This window comes from Panthera tigris, chromosome E2 (assembly GCF_018350195.1).
Source record: "Panthera tigris isolate Pti1 chromosome E2, P.tigris_Pti1_mat1.1, whole genome shotgun sequence".
Taxonomy (NCBI): domain Eukaryota; kingdom Metazoa; phylum Chordata; class Mammalia; order Carnivora; family Felidae; genus Panthera; species Panthera tigris.
In genome coordinates, this window is record NC_056674.1 from 47,458,521 (window position 1) to 47,473,644 (window position 15,124).

At 40.2% G+C, this 15,124-nt stretch overlaps 1 pseudogene; it reads right to left on the reverse strand.

The window, feature by feature from the left end:
• Positions 1–12,902: 12,902 nt before the first annotated feature.
• LOC122234272 lies at positions 12,903–13,256 on the reverse strand (annotated as a pseudogene).
• Positions 13,257–15,124: the final 1,868 nt, after the last annotated feature.

Consider the following 15,124-nt stretch of genomic DNA (forward strand, 5'->3'; position numbering starts at 1 on the left):
GGCACCTGGGCACCTGGGTGGCTCAGTTGGTTAATTGTCTGACTCTTGATCTGGGCTCATGTCATAACGTCACAATTTGTGGGATTAAGCCGCATACTGGGCTCTGCACTGACAGCACGGAGCCTGCCTGGGACTCTTTCCTTCTCTCTCTGCCCCTCCCCCACTCAAGCTCTCTCTCTCTTGCTCTCTCTCAAATTTAAAACAAAGTTTTAATAAAACTTAAAAAAAATCTAGTTACAGACGGGTGTGAAAGTCAGAAGTCAGAATGAATGGGACTCCATGTAACCAAAACCAGAATCAATATTGGTATAAACTTTTCTAAGTGCCTTTTCCAAGAATGCATTTCACCTGAGTTTTGGTAGCATTTACCTTTTGGGTGTGAGGGTATCATTGTGTTCTTGAAAAATGATTCATAATCCGCTAATTGAATTTGCTACATAGGTGTCACTATTTATTTTAATTCAAGTGGAACTTAGAGTCAGGAAGGTAAATATCTTACCTCAAATCCTCTGTCATGTTAGTGATAGAAGCCTCTTCGTGTTCCATTCCTCTATACCTGTTTTCTTTGCCATGTTCTCCTCTCCACCTTCCTCCCAATTCCACTTTACAAACTCCGATTCAGCTTTCAAAACTCTGCTTAGACATGCCTTGTCTGTGCAACCTTGTCTTGTTCCCAAGGACAGTTCTGTCTCCTCCCATCCACGCTCCTTCCCTCATAGAAATGAGCATTCTCTGGGATGTACAAACTTCTGTAATTATGCATATTCCTTTACATGTCTGTCTCCCCTGTTGGATTTTAAGAGCCTTGAGGTACCTCTCCTCTGTGTCCCCAGCTCCAAGCTGGGGTACACACTAGGTGCTTGGTTAATGTCAAATCCAAAGTGAAAGAATTGAAAAGCAAAAAGGAAAATTCTAAACTCTTCCAACAATCTAAGCAAAAGAATAAGGGACCAAAAGAAAAAAAAAGATTAAGAGACAGCACCTAAAGCCATCTTCACTTAGATTCATGTTTTTCTTCTTTAGAATTTTTGGGAAAGGACATTTCCCAGCCCTCCTGTAGCCATCAAGGAAGTGTCAGTGCTGCCCCTTTGTGGTGTTCCCTTCAGGGCTTCCCCCTTGGACTCCCTGCAGTTGTGTGCTGGTCAGTTCCCATGACACTTTGACCCCTCTCAGGAGCCCTGCAGAGTGTGGTTACTTTTTCTGCCTCTCTGCATCTCTATTGTGGATGCTAACTCCACTTTGTCTTGGTTTTCTCATGTTTCCTCTGTACAGTAACTTTTTTCACTCTCTTGAGGAGATCTGCCTTCCCCACCACATCTTCTTCCACCCACTGCCTCCCTGAAGAGCAGACAAGAGGGGGCATCCTCTGGGCCCTTTTCTTAAAGGGCCTTTTGCTTAATGTATATTCCTTCCAGTTTTTCAAAACTGTAATCAGATAGGCATGAATTGTAATCATTAGGCAATGAGGACTAAATGAACATGAGCACAATTTATTTAGGGGGAGAGGAGGAAGTCTACACTAGCAGGTTGGCTCTTCCAGCTTCTTCTAGCTTCCTACTGATAAAATCACTGGTACCCCTGGCTTGAATCTGGCATGTGGGTCTTAGGGACACCAAGTCACGAAGCTCCAAACACATCCCAGTTCTCAGGATGCCAAAAGAACCAGGAAAGGAGCAGGCTAGGTTCAAGGGACCAGTTAGGGGAGGTTGAGGGTGGACTGTGAGGGACAGGTGTGTTTTTATCCCCTTGAATTCCTCAAATGTGTAACAAACCAGGGCCCAGGTGGCTCCACTACTCTAGCTTCAGCGTCATTTTTTTCCAAATATTTTCCCAGGTGATATAGACAGAAAGTCTGCAGAGGAAAATCTATCTAGTAGCCTAGTCAGGATCGAGCCCCACTTTGCACTCTGCACTGACAGTGCAGAGCCTGTTTGGGATTCTCTCTCTCTCCCTTTCTCTCTGCCCCTCCCCTGCTGACATTCTCTCTGAACAAACAAACAAACAAACAAACATTAAAAAAAAAACACAGCAGAGAACAGTGTCTGAAGTTGTGAAAGTTTGCACCATCGCCAGCATTGTGCCCGGTGGGCTTGGCAGTGCCCTAGTGGAGGAGGGCAGAAACCCTGATGTGGGCAGCATGGTCTGAGGATCCCCTGGGTTGCACAGGAAGAGGCATTCCCCCGCTTGGAGTGCATTCGGGAGAGACAGCATGACCTCTCTGGGGGCGAAGGATCCGGCTGGTACCTTTGAGCTGCCCTGTATGGTAGCATAGGAATGGGGGCGCTGGCTGAGGGCAGTGAGCCTTGGTGCTGGCTTTCTGCTGTGCTTTGCCTTAAAGTCGCATGTGTGCAGCCGATTTTTGGGACGAACTGGTGGATGGCCCCAGCACAGCAAGACCCTCCCTCAGGGGATTGGTGTGGGACTGCACTGTGGGGATCTCTAAAATCTGGAGTTTTAGAACCCAGCCATCACCTGAGATAAAGCCTAGGAGTGCTGTGCTGCCTGGCAGGCAGACAGCTCAGAGGTAGGCAGGATGAAGGAAGGATCTGATGAAGGCCAGGGACACAGAAGTGATTGTTTGCTCTTCTGTGAGGGCTTCCTGAAGGGTGGACAGTGTGAGCTCTCAGCTGTGGGGATGAGCAAGTGGAGCCCCACCATTTTCACCTCACCCATCAGCACTGACTTCAGAGAGCAACACAGTGCTACCTAGTGGAGACTGGAGCTGCTTACACCAAGCCCCGCCTCCCTGCACACTGCAGGCTCATCTCCACTAGGGCAAGTCCACCTGAGAATGTGCACAACAGGCCTCACCCCAGAAAACCAGCACAAACCGCTCCAGGGCCCCAAGTCTACTGATCATACAGTGTTGCAGAGCTTCATTTCTAGGAGAAATAGGATCTAGTAGCTTCCTTTTTAAAAAATTTTTCTTTTTAATATTTATTTATTTATTTATTTATTTATTTTTAATTTTTTTTTTTAACGTTTATTCATTTTTGAGACAGAGAGAGACAGAGCATGAACAGGGGAGGAGCAGAGAGAGAGGGAGACACAGAATCTGAAACAGGCTCCAGGCTCTGAGCTGTCAGCACAGAGCCCGACGCGGGGCTCGAACTCATGGACCGTGAGATCATGACCTGAGCCGAAGTCAGACGCTCAACCGACCAAGCCACCCAGGCGCCCCTTAATATTTATTTTTTTGAGAGAGAGAGACAGAGTGTGAGCAGGAGAGGGGCAGAGAGAGAGAGACAAAGAATCTGACACAATCTCCAGGCTCTGAACTGTCAGCACAGAGCCTGATGTGGGGCTCAAACTCACGAACTATGAGATCATGACCTGAGCTGAAATTGGATGGATCTAGCTTCCTTTTTATTTTTATTTTATCATTAAAATTTTTTTAATGTTTATTTATTTTTGAGAAGGAGAGAGCAAGTGGGGGAGGGGCAGAGAAAGAGAGAGAGAGAGAGAGAGAGGGAGACAGAGGATCTGAAGTAGGCTCTGTGCTGTCAGCAGGGAGCCTGATATGGGGCTTGAACTCATGAACCATGAGATCATGACCTGAGCTGAAGTCAGATACTTAACCAACAGAGCCACCCAAGTGCCCCCATATACACACACACACACACACACACACACACACACACACACACACGTACATGTGTGTATGTACATATATATGTATGTATACATATATATGTACATGTATGTACATATATGTATATGTGTATACATATATACATATACGTGTACATATATGTATATATACATATGTATATATACATATATGTACATATATACATATACATATATATACTTTTAATTTTAATTTTTCTATTTCTTATTTTGTAATTTATTTTTATTTTTTGGATCTATCCTCTTTTAACAAGCAGACCAAAACACATCTAGGATCTAGCTTTCCTTCTTTTTTTTAAAATAGAGTTTTATTGTTTCTCTTTTTTTTTAACTTTTAAACTAAACTATTAAACTAAAAGTTTGCTTTTAAACTTAAAGTTTATTTATTTTGAGAGAGAGAGAGCAAGCAGGGGAGGGGCAGAGAGAGAGGAAGAGAGAGCATCCTAAACAGGCTCCACACTGTCAGCACAGAGCCAGATGCAGGACTTGAACTCATGAACCATGAGATGGTAACCTGAGCTGAAGTCAAGAGTCAGACACTCAACCAACTGAGCCACCTATTTTTTAATATATATATATATTTTTTTTCAATTTTTAATTTTACTTTTTTATTTTCTGGATTTAGCTTCTTTAAAAAAATTTTTTTTAGCATTTATTTATTTTTGAGAGACAGAGAGAGACAGAGTGCAAGCAGGGGAGGGGCAGAGAGAGAAGGAGACACAGAAGCCGAAGTGAGCTCCAGGCTCTGAGCAAGCTGTCAGTACAGAGCCCAACATGGGGCTCAAACCCACGAACCGTGAGATCATGACCTGAGCCGAAGTCAGACACTCAACCAACTGAGCCACCCAGGCGCCCCTGGATCTAGCTTCTTTTAACAGACAGACCAAAACACACCTGGGATCCAGTTTCCTTTTTTTTTTTTCTGGACAAAATGACAAGATGGAGGAATTCACCCCAAAAGAAAGAATATGAAGAAGGGATTTAATCAATATACATATAAGTAAGATGTCTGAATTAGAATTTAAAACAATAATTATAAATAAAGCAGCTGGGCTTGACAAAAGACTGGGAGACACTAGAGAATCACTTATTGCAGAGATAAAAGAACTAAAAACTAGTCAGGCTGAAATTTAAAATGCTATAACTGGGATACAAACCCAAATGGTGCCATGACAGTGAGGATAGATGAAACTGAGGAATGAATCAGGGATATAGAAGATAAAGTTATGGACAATAATGAAGCTGAAAAGACGAGGGAAGGAAATGTACTGGGTCACAAAGGTAGACTTAGAGAACTCAATGACTGCTTAAAGCATAATAACATTCATATCATAGGAGTCCCAGAAGATGAAGAGAGAAAAAGGGACAGAAGGTTTATTTAAGCAAATTATAGCTGAAAACTAATCTGGGGAAGGAAACAGACATCAAAATCCAAGAAGCACAGAGACCTCCTATTAAATTCAACAAAAGCTGGCCATCACCAAGACATATCATAGTCAATTTCACAAAATACACAGACAAGGAAAGAATCATGAAAGCAACAAGGCAAAAAATGTCCTTAACCTACAAGGGAAGACAAATCAGATTTGCAGCAGATCTGTCAATAGAAACTTGTCAGGCCAGAAGGGAATGGTAGGATATATTCAACGTGCTGAATGGGAAAAATATGCAGCCAAGAATACTTTTTCCAGAAAAGCTGTCATTCAGAATAGAAGGAAATATAAAGAATCTCCCAGACAAACAAAAACTAAAGGAGTTTGTGACCATTAAACCAGCCCTTCAAGAAATATTAAGGAGGACTCTTTGAGTGGGGACAAAAGACCAAAAGCAACAAAAACTAGAAAGGAACAGAGAACACCACCAGAAACACCAACTTTACAGGTAACATAATGGCATTAAACTCATATATTTCAATAATCACTCTGAATGTAAATGTACTAAATGCTCCAGTCAAAAGACACAGGGTATCAGAATGGATTAAAAAAAAAGAAAGCCAGAGTAGCTATACTTATATCAGACAAACTAGATTTTAAACCAAAGACCATAACAAGAGATGAAGAAGGACTTTATATCATAATTAAGGGATCTATCCATCAAGAAGATCTAACAGTTGTAAATATTTATGCCCCCAACATGAAGTACCCAAATATATAAATCAGTAACAAACATAAAGAATCTCATTGATAATAATACAATAATAATAGGGGACTTTAACACCCCACTCACAGCACTGGACAGATCATCTAAGCAGAAAATCAACAAAGAAACGATGGCTTTGAATGACACATTGGACCAGATGAACTCAACAGATATATTCAGAACATTTCATCCTAAAGCAACAGAATACACATTTTTTCCCACTGCACGTGGAACATTCTCTAGAATAGATCATATACTGAGTCACAAATCAGCCCTCAACAAGTATAAAAAGATTGAGGTCATACGATGCATATTTTCAGAACACAATGTGATGAAACTTGAAGTCAACCACAAGAAAATATTTGGAAAGACCACAAATACATGGAGGTTAAAGAATATCCTACTAAAGAATGAATGGGTTAATCAGGAAATTAAGGAAGAAATTAAAAACTACATGGAAGCACATGAAAATGAAAACATAACAGTCCAAAACCTTGGGGATACAACAAAGGCAGTCCTAAGAGGGAAGTATATTACAATAGAGGCTTACATCAAGAAGCAAGAGAAGTCTCAAATACACAACCTAACCTTACACCTAAAGGAGCTAGAAAAGGAACAGCAAATAAAGCCTAGAGTCAGCAGAAGAAGGGAAATAATAAAGATTAAAGCTGAAATAAATGATATAGAAACAAACAACAACAACAACAACAACAACAAAAAACCAGAACAGATCAACGAAACTGAGCTGGTTCTTTGAAAGAATTAATAAAATTGGTAAGCTCGTGGCCAGACTTATCAAAAAGAAAAGATAAAGAACCCAAAATAAATAAAATCACAAATTAAAAAGGAGAGAGCATAACCAACACCGCAGAAATACAAACAATTTTAAGAGAATATTATGAAAATTTATATGCCAACAAACTGGGCAATCTGGAAGAAATAGATAAATTTCTAGAAACGTACAGACTACCAAATCTGAAACAGGAAGAAAGAGAAAATTTGAACCAACCCATAACCAGCAAAACAATTGAATTAGTAATCAGAAGTCTTCCAACAACAAAAGTCCAGGGCCAGATGGCTTTCCAGGGAAATTCTACCAGACATTTAAAGAAGAGCTAATATTTCTTCTTCTCAAACTGTTCCAAAAAATAGAGATGGAAGGAAAACTTCCAAATTCCTACAAGACCAGCATTACCCTGATTCCAAAACCAGACAAAGATGCATGAAAAAGGAGAATTACAAGCCAATATCCTTGATGAACATGGATGCAAAATTCTCAACAAGATACTAGAAAATTGAATTGAACACTACATTAAAAGAACTATTCACCACCATCAAGTGGAATTTATTCCTGGGCTGCAGCACTGGTTCAATATTTGCAAATCAATCAACATGATGTACCACATCAATAGAAGAAAGGATAAGAACCATGATCCTATCCATAGATGCAGAAAAAGCATTTGACAAAATACAGCATGCATTTTTGATAAAAACCCTCAATAAAGTAGGGATAGATGCAATATACCTCAACATCATAAAGGCCATATATTAAAGACCCACAACTAATATCATCTTCAATGGAGAAAAACTGAGAACTTTTCCTCCATGGTCAGGAACAAGACAGGGATGTCCACTCTCACCTTTACTATTTAACATAATACTAGAAGTCTTAGCCTCAGCAATCAGGCAACAAAAAAAAATTAAAGGCACCCAAACTGGCAAGGAAGAAGTCAAACTTTCACTATTTGCATACAACATGATACTCTATGTAGAAAACCTGAAAGACTCGACCCAAAAATTGCTAGAACTAATATATTAATTCAGCAAAGTCACAGAATATAAAATCAATGTACAGAAATCTGTTGCATTTCTATACACCAATAATGAAACAGCAATAAATAAATAAATTTTATATATATATAAAGGAATAAATCTCGTTTAAATTTGCACCAAAAACCATAAGATACCTAGAAATAAACCTAACCAAAGAGGTAAAAGATCTGTACTCTGAAAACTATAGAATTCTTTTGAAAGAAATGGAACAAGATACAAAGTAATGGAAAAACATTCCATGCTCATGGATTGGAAGAACAAATATTATTAAAATGTCTGTACTACCCAAAACAATCTACACATTTAATCCTTACCAAAATACTACCAGAATTTTTTCACAGAGGTAGAACAAACAGTTCTAAAATTTGTGTGGAACCACAGAAGACCCCAAATAGTCAAAGAAACCCTGAAAAGGAAAAGCAAATCTGGAGGCATCACGATTCCAGACTTCAAGCTATATTACAAAGCTGTAGTCATCAAGACAGTATGGTACTGGTACAGATACAGACACATAGATTAATGGAACAGAATAGAAAACCCAGAAATGGACCCACAACTATATGGCCAACTAATCTTCAACAAAGCAGGAAAGAATAGCCAATGGATAAAAGACAGTCACTTCAACAAATGGTGTTGGGAAAACAGGACAGCAACATGCGGAAGAATGAAACTGGACCACTTTCTTATACCATACACAAAAATAAATTCAAAATGGATGAAAGAACTAATTGTGAGACAGGAAACCATCAAAATCTTAGAGAAGAGGCAGCAACCTCTTTGACCTTAGCCGCCGCAAGTTCTTACCAGACCTGTCTCCAGAGACAAGGGAAACAAAAGCAAACATGAACTATTAGGACTTCATCAAGATAAAAGACTTTTGCACGGTAAAGGAAACAATCAACAAAACTAAAAGGCAGCCTACAGAATGGGGAAACATATTTGCAAATGACATATCTGATAAAGGATTAGTATCCAAAATCTATAAAGAACTTATCCAACTCAGCACCCCAAAAAACAATCCAGTTAAGAAATGGTCAGGGGGTGCCTGGGTGGCTCAGTTGGTTGAGCTTCCACTTCGGCTCAGGTCATGATCTCACAGCTGGTGAGTTTGAGCCCCTCATCGGGGTCTGTGTGGACAGCTCAGAGCCTGGAGTCTGCTTTGGATTCTGTGTCTCCCTCTCTCTCTGTCCCTCTGCCACTCATGTTCTCTCTCTCTCTCTCTCTCAAAAATAAACAAACATTAAAAAAAAAAAAAAAAACGAAACGGGCAGAAGAGATGAATAGACATTTTTCCAAAGAAGTCATCCAGATGGCTAACAGACAGACACATGAAAAGATGCGCACTCATCATCAGGGAAATACAAATCAAAACTATGATGGGATACCACCTCACATCTGTCAGAATGACTAAAATTAACAACACAAGAAACAACAGGTGTTGGCAAGGATGTGGAGAAGGGGGAACCCTCTTACACTGTTGGTGGGAAGGCAAACTGGGACAGCCACTCTGGAAAACAATATGGAGGTTCCTTAAAAAGTTACAAATAAAACTACCCTACATTCCAGCAATTGCACTAGTAGGTATTTACCCAAAGGACACAAAAATACAGATTTGAAGGGGTACCTGTACCCCTATGTTTATAGCAGCATATATACAACATATATATATATATACATACAACATATATATATACACACACACATATATATACATGTATATACACATATACATATATATATACATATATATATTACATATATATATATATATATATATATATATATATATACACACAACAGTCAAATTATGGGAAGAGCCCAAATGTCCATCGACTGATGAATGGATAAAGAAGGTGTGGTATATATGTACAATGGAATGTTACTCAGCCATCAAAAAGAATAAAATCTTGCCATTTGCAAGCACATGGGTGGAACTAGAATGTATTATGCTAAGTGAAATAAGTCAGTCAGAGAAAGACAAATGCCATATGATTTCACTCATATGTGGAATTTAAGAAACAAGACAGATGAACATATGGGAAGGGGGAAAAAGAAAGGGAGACAAACCTTCATAAGAGACTCTTTTTTTTTTTTAATGTTTATTTATTTATTTTGAGAGAGTATGAGTGGTGAAAGGGCAAAGAGAGTGGGAGAGAGAGAATCCCAAGCAGCTCTGTGCTGTCAGTGCAGAGCCCAACATGGGGCTTGATCTCACAAACTGAGAGATCATGACCTGAGCTGAAATCAAGAGTTGGATGCCTGGGGTGCCTGGGTGGCTCAGTCAGTTAAGTGTCCAACTTCAGCTCAGGTCATGAACTCAGGGTTTGTGAGTTTGAGCCCTGTGTCGGGCTCTGTGCTGACAGCTCACGGCCTGGAGCCTGCTTTAGGATTCTGTGTCTCCCTCTCTCTCTCCCCCTCCCCCACTCACACTGTCTCTCAAAAATGAATAAATGTTAAAAAAGATTTTTTAAGGCAAATATCTTAGAACTAAAATGTTGACAATGGTTTTAACAGTCAAGATTCCTTTAAAAAGCAGAAGGCACCCTAAGTTGGAATTTAGTAAGTAGTTTCTTCTAAAAGGTCAACTTACAGAAATGTAAGCAGCATTAAGGGAATCAACAAGAGAATGTAAGGTACCCACACTCTGACAATAGCAGTAAGCCATTAGCACCTATATGCCTGAAGGAGGAAAGGAAGCTCTGTAAAAGCGGGAAGTGTGGGAGAGGGGCCTCTGGGCAGGAGCTGTTTTTGCAGAAAAAGCCACCACTGCCAGAACTTAGGTGATGAAAAGGTAGAGAGTGGAGAAGAAACACCCCACTTTCTGGTTTCCTGCAATTGCTTCCCATTGGCTGAACCCAGCTGGAAGCCAGAAGGCAAAGAAGCCCATTGGTGCCTCCCCCCACCCGCCACCAGGGCTTAGCCTTCCACAGCCTAAAGGAGGGCAGAGACTGGATCTGGAGGAGAGGGGACACGCAGGAAATGACCAAGCCCAGTCAGTGCCAATCTGAGGGTAAAGAGAGGGAAGGTGAGCAAGACAAGTGCAGGGTTGGATCCTGCCTTTATTAAAATTTAGGTATTGTGTCACTGTGGATTTTTTTGCTTTTTAAAAACTGTTACATTAAAATATGATTTATCTTGATTACTGAATTTGTTAACACTGTCCTCCCCCACACTCCCTTAAATTTTGTACCTGAGGCAAATGTGTCACTCACCTTACTCTAATCCTGGCCTTAATTAAAGGGATTCTCTCTGGATAGGAAGATTGTGGGTGGTTTTTATTTTCTCATTTTTGCTCATCTGCATGTTCTAAATGTTTTGAAGTGAGCATGTATTCCTTATATAATAAAAACAAATGCAAAATTTTCTTCTTTGAAAGTAGGGATTCTTGGGGCACCTCGGTGGCTCATTCGGTCAAGCGTCTGACTTTGGTTCAGGTCATGATCTCACGGTTTGTGAGTTCATGCCCCACATAGGTCTGTGAGTTCATGCCCTGCAGCAGGTTCTGTGCTGATGGCTCAGAGCCTGGGGCTTGCTTCAGATTCTGTGGCTCCCTCTCTCTCTGCCCCTCCCCCACTCATATTCTGTGTGTGTGTGTGTCTCTCTCTAAAAAATCAATAAAACATTTAAAAAAATTAAAAAGAAAGTAGGGATCCTTTGTACAACATGGAGCAGACTTAGCAAGAAAATCAAATGTTTGTTGAATGTGAATTAAAAAAATGTGTGTATCAACTCTATTACCAAATCCTAACTCTTCTCAATTTCTAACTCAAATGCCAATTTCTCATGAAACATTTCCTTATATCCCCAATCATACTGACCTACAAAGGCCCACACAGTGTGCGCATGGGCCACCCCTATCTCTTCACCGTACCTCCTGCCGCCCTCCCTCTCATTCACTTGACTCCACTACATTGGCTCCCTCCTGGCTGTTGCTCCTGGTATATGGGGAACAATTAGTTAATATTTGTTGAGTGAATAAATGAATGAATGAATATGGCATCTCCCTTGTTTTTTATCATTCTTGACATAATCTGTTTTGTTCTATATAGGTGTGTATTTATCTTACCTCCCCTACTCTTAAACAGCTCAGGCCATCCTACTCACTTTGATATGACCCTTGGTCCCTGGCACATTGCTTGGAATGTACTTAATAACAACTGTTAACAACAATAGTAGGAAGAGCTCCTCCCTTTTTTTTGAGTGATTACTATGAGCCAAGCCCTGTAGTAAACATTTATAGGTATCCATCACCTCATTTATATATCTAAATGACTGTCAGGATGCACATGTAGGAAAGCACATAGTCATAAAAGGGACCTTCTGTACAGGGTGCCTGGTGGCTCAGTCAGTTAAGCATCTGACTCTGCCTCAGGTCATGATCTCGCAGTTCATGAGTTTGAGCCTTGTGTGGGGCTCTGTGCAACAGCTCAGAGCCTGAAGCCTGCTTTGGATTCTGAGTCTCAGTCTCTCTCTGTCACTTACTTGCTTGTACTCTGTCTCTCTCTTTCTCTTAAAAATAAATACGCATTAAAAATATTAAATTAACAAGTACTTAAAAATTTTATCAGAGCTAATTTCTGATATGGTAAATATCAGTAGATATAGCCCACACATAAACTAAAACTCTTTGGGGTCCTCAATACCTTTAAGAGTATTATGTGGCCCAGGGAGTAAATTGCTTGAGAACTTGGTGTTATTAGGTAGTATTTAAGTTTCTTTTCGGCTCTAAAATTGAAGGGTTCTCTGCTCATAAAGCAATTTAGATCATACATAACTTTTGGAGGGCAGGAGCAGGGGCTCCAGATCACTAGGCAGTCTTTGGGGCAGCTCAGAGAAGAAGGGCCATCTTGGAACTGGATTCTGGGCCTAGGTTACACATTGTTTGACTGATCTTGGGCACCTGGATTTTCTCTGCTCTTAACTGCTCGATAGACTTGTGGAAGCTCCTTTCCTGTCTTGGACTCACACACAACTCCCAGTTATGATTCATTTCTCCCACACTCATTATTTCACTCCTTGTCCTCTTTTATGCTGAAGTGATATGTAAATTTTTACCTTGACCCTTGACTAGAACCTGCTTCCAACTTTCTTTCTTTCTTTCTTTCTAGTCCTCCAACCAGATTTATTGAACATAACAAAATTCTATATACAAGGTGACCTGGATCTGCTGCCTCAAAACATGATTCTTTCTTTCTTACTTATATTTTGATAAGTCAGTCCACTGAGTGTGAAAAAGCAGCTTACTCTAAAATTCATAGAAAAGTGCCCAATGCACACTAAACAAATGGGGCCTAACCACTGGAAGTTTAATAGTTCTACAAGATAATTAACATAGGATCAAGCCCCTAAGACAGGCTGCTGGAGAACTGAAATGAGATGTCAAGAGACCATTTTGTGCTCTGCTACTGTGATGCCATCATGTTTCCGGATCATAATGTTCCCATTATCTGATTCTAGACACACCACAGGAATTTAGTGGGGACTGCGGTTAGCTTAGCTGCTTGCTGGGCTAGAACAGATGTTACTCCAGCATGCTCATCTGACAGGGATCCGCGGCAGCCCAGATTAAGACCTTGTGAATCTGTGCACAGGACTCCAACAATGGATGAATTCTTCACTGTGTCCTCCAAGTGTTGCTCCAAGGTCGTCTCCATCCCGCCTGCTGCCTGCCCCGCCCCTACCCTGCTTCCAACATTATATACTTAGTTGTCCATAAACCAAGGTCTTACAATATCCAAACACTTCCTGGATTAGGTAATATTACCTAAGATGTTAGCCCCAAATATCTTATTTCATATTGCCCAGGGCATGTGTAGGATTACAACAGATTTCATGGTTTAAATTCTTTCTCATTGATTACCTCTGGGGAAAGGAACAGGGTGGCAAAAAATAAAACTTTGTTTCAAATGAAGCAATCTGAAAATAATCTGAAATGTAATTATTTCTAAAAAAATTCCTTGTTTGGCTGGCATCATTCCATACCAGGGAGGATCATCTTGCAGGGTGGTTACAGAAATGCAAAGTACATCACACATCACTGGGCAGTAAAGAATGGTTTTGTTTTTTATCCCCTTCAGTTAACTGAGTCATAATTTGATGGAGTGAACTAAGAATATTCACTGGCCTCTATTACTTTATGAAAATGATATTTTTTAAAAATCCAGATGCACTAGAAACTTAGATACACTATATATTGTATGAAGTATACATACTGGAAATGCTTCATACTTTCTATTCATCTGCTAGTATTTGATGTAATTGGTGATTTCTTTTGCTCTGCTTTTGTTGTTTTCTCAGTATGTTCCCATGTTGATGGATGTGGAGGAAAGACGCAAGCGAAGGTGTTACTCCCAACCAGGGCACTTATTTGCTGTGAGATCTTTGGCTTGTTCCCTGGGTCTCCATGGCTCACATCTGTCACACAAGGGGAAGACTTGCCTTTGAGGGACAACTGGGAGGAAAACACAAGATCCAGACAACAAAGTCTTTTGGAAAGTTAAAAGTACTATTCAAAACCTAAGTAGTAGTAGTAGTAACTATTTCTCATGCTTACTTCTCAAAATACTATGGAGGGAAACTGGAACCTAGACATTGGTTCCACTTGCAAGATTAAAACAAGATGGATGAAGAATGTTCCGTGAATTCCAAAGCAACTCAGTGGTGAGCCTGCTATATCTGCCTTTGTCCAGCCCAAGGAAATATCCTCAAAGCTGGAGGTCAGTGGTGAGATGTCTTCAAAGTGGGAACAGCAGCATCTATTTCCAGATCCCCAGCTTTGCGTGAAAGGAGGGCTGCTTGCTCACACAGGTTCTCCTTCTCAAAGCTGCTTTCATAATCTGCCCTCCTCTTGCTTTACAAAAGGAATGCATACTCTTAACCTGCCCTGAACTGCCCCTGGGAGCAAAAACCTCTGGGGCACCAAACAAAGGGACACTTTGAAATATAGATTTCTGAAAAGGCTCCTTTAATAATTAATCAAAGGGGGAAGAAAAACTGCCTACTTTTTGTCTTCCATTGTTTTGTACATTTTTTTATTGGGAGGATTTGGCCTCCATTGGCATATTTTGAATTCAGATATTGTGTAGTGGGATAATGGAGTGGAAATGACTTCACCTCTTCCATCTCTAGTTTATTATTGAAAAAACTTTGCTCCTAGCAACAACCTCCTGAAATCAAAGCAAACATCAAATCCTCCAAGTACCTTCCCAGCCCCCCTCCCTGCATATTTAAGATAAACCATTCCATTCTGTACATTTTATTCAGTACTCACCCCAGGATGTCTTTCGTGGAAAGAAAAGCTACCTTCAAAGGGGTACAAGTAAATAACGCTGATTCCTTTCAAGGAAACTTCATCTGGGACTATCAAATTATTCAAGATACACCGGATAAATTCGCCAACAAAACTGTCACGTGATTTCTTTCAGATTTTCTGTGCATTAATCAATATTGTAGTTAATAAGGTAGTTTTATCAAAACATATCATGAAATATTTACTCCAATACCAGTCAGTCCTCATCTGATT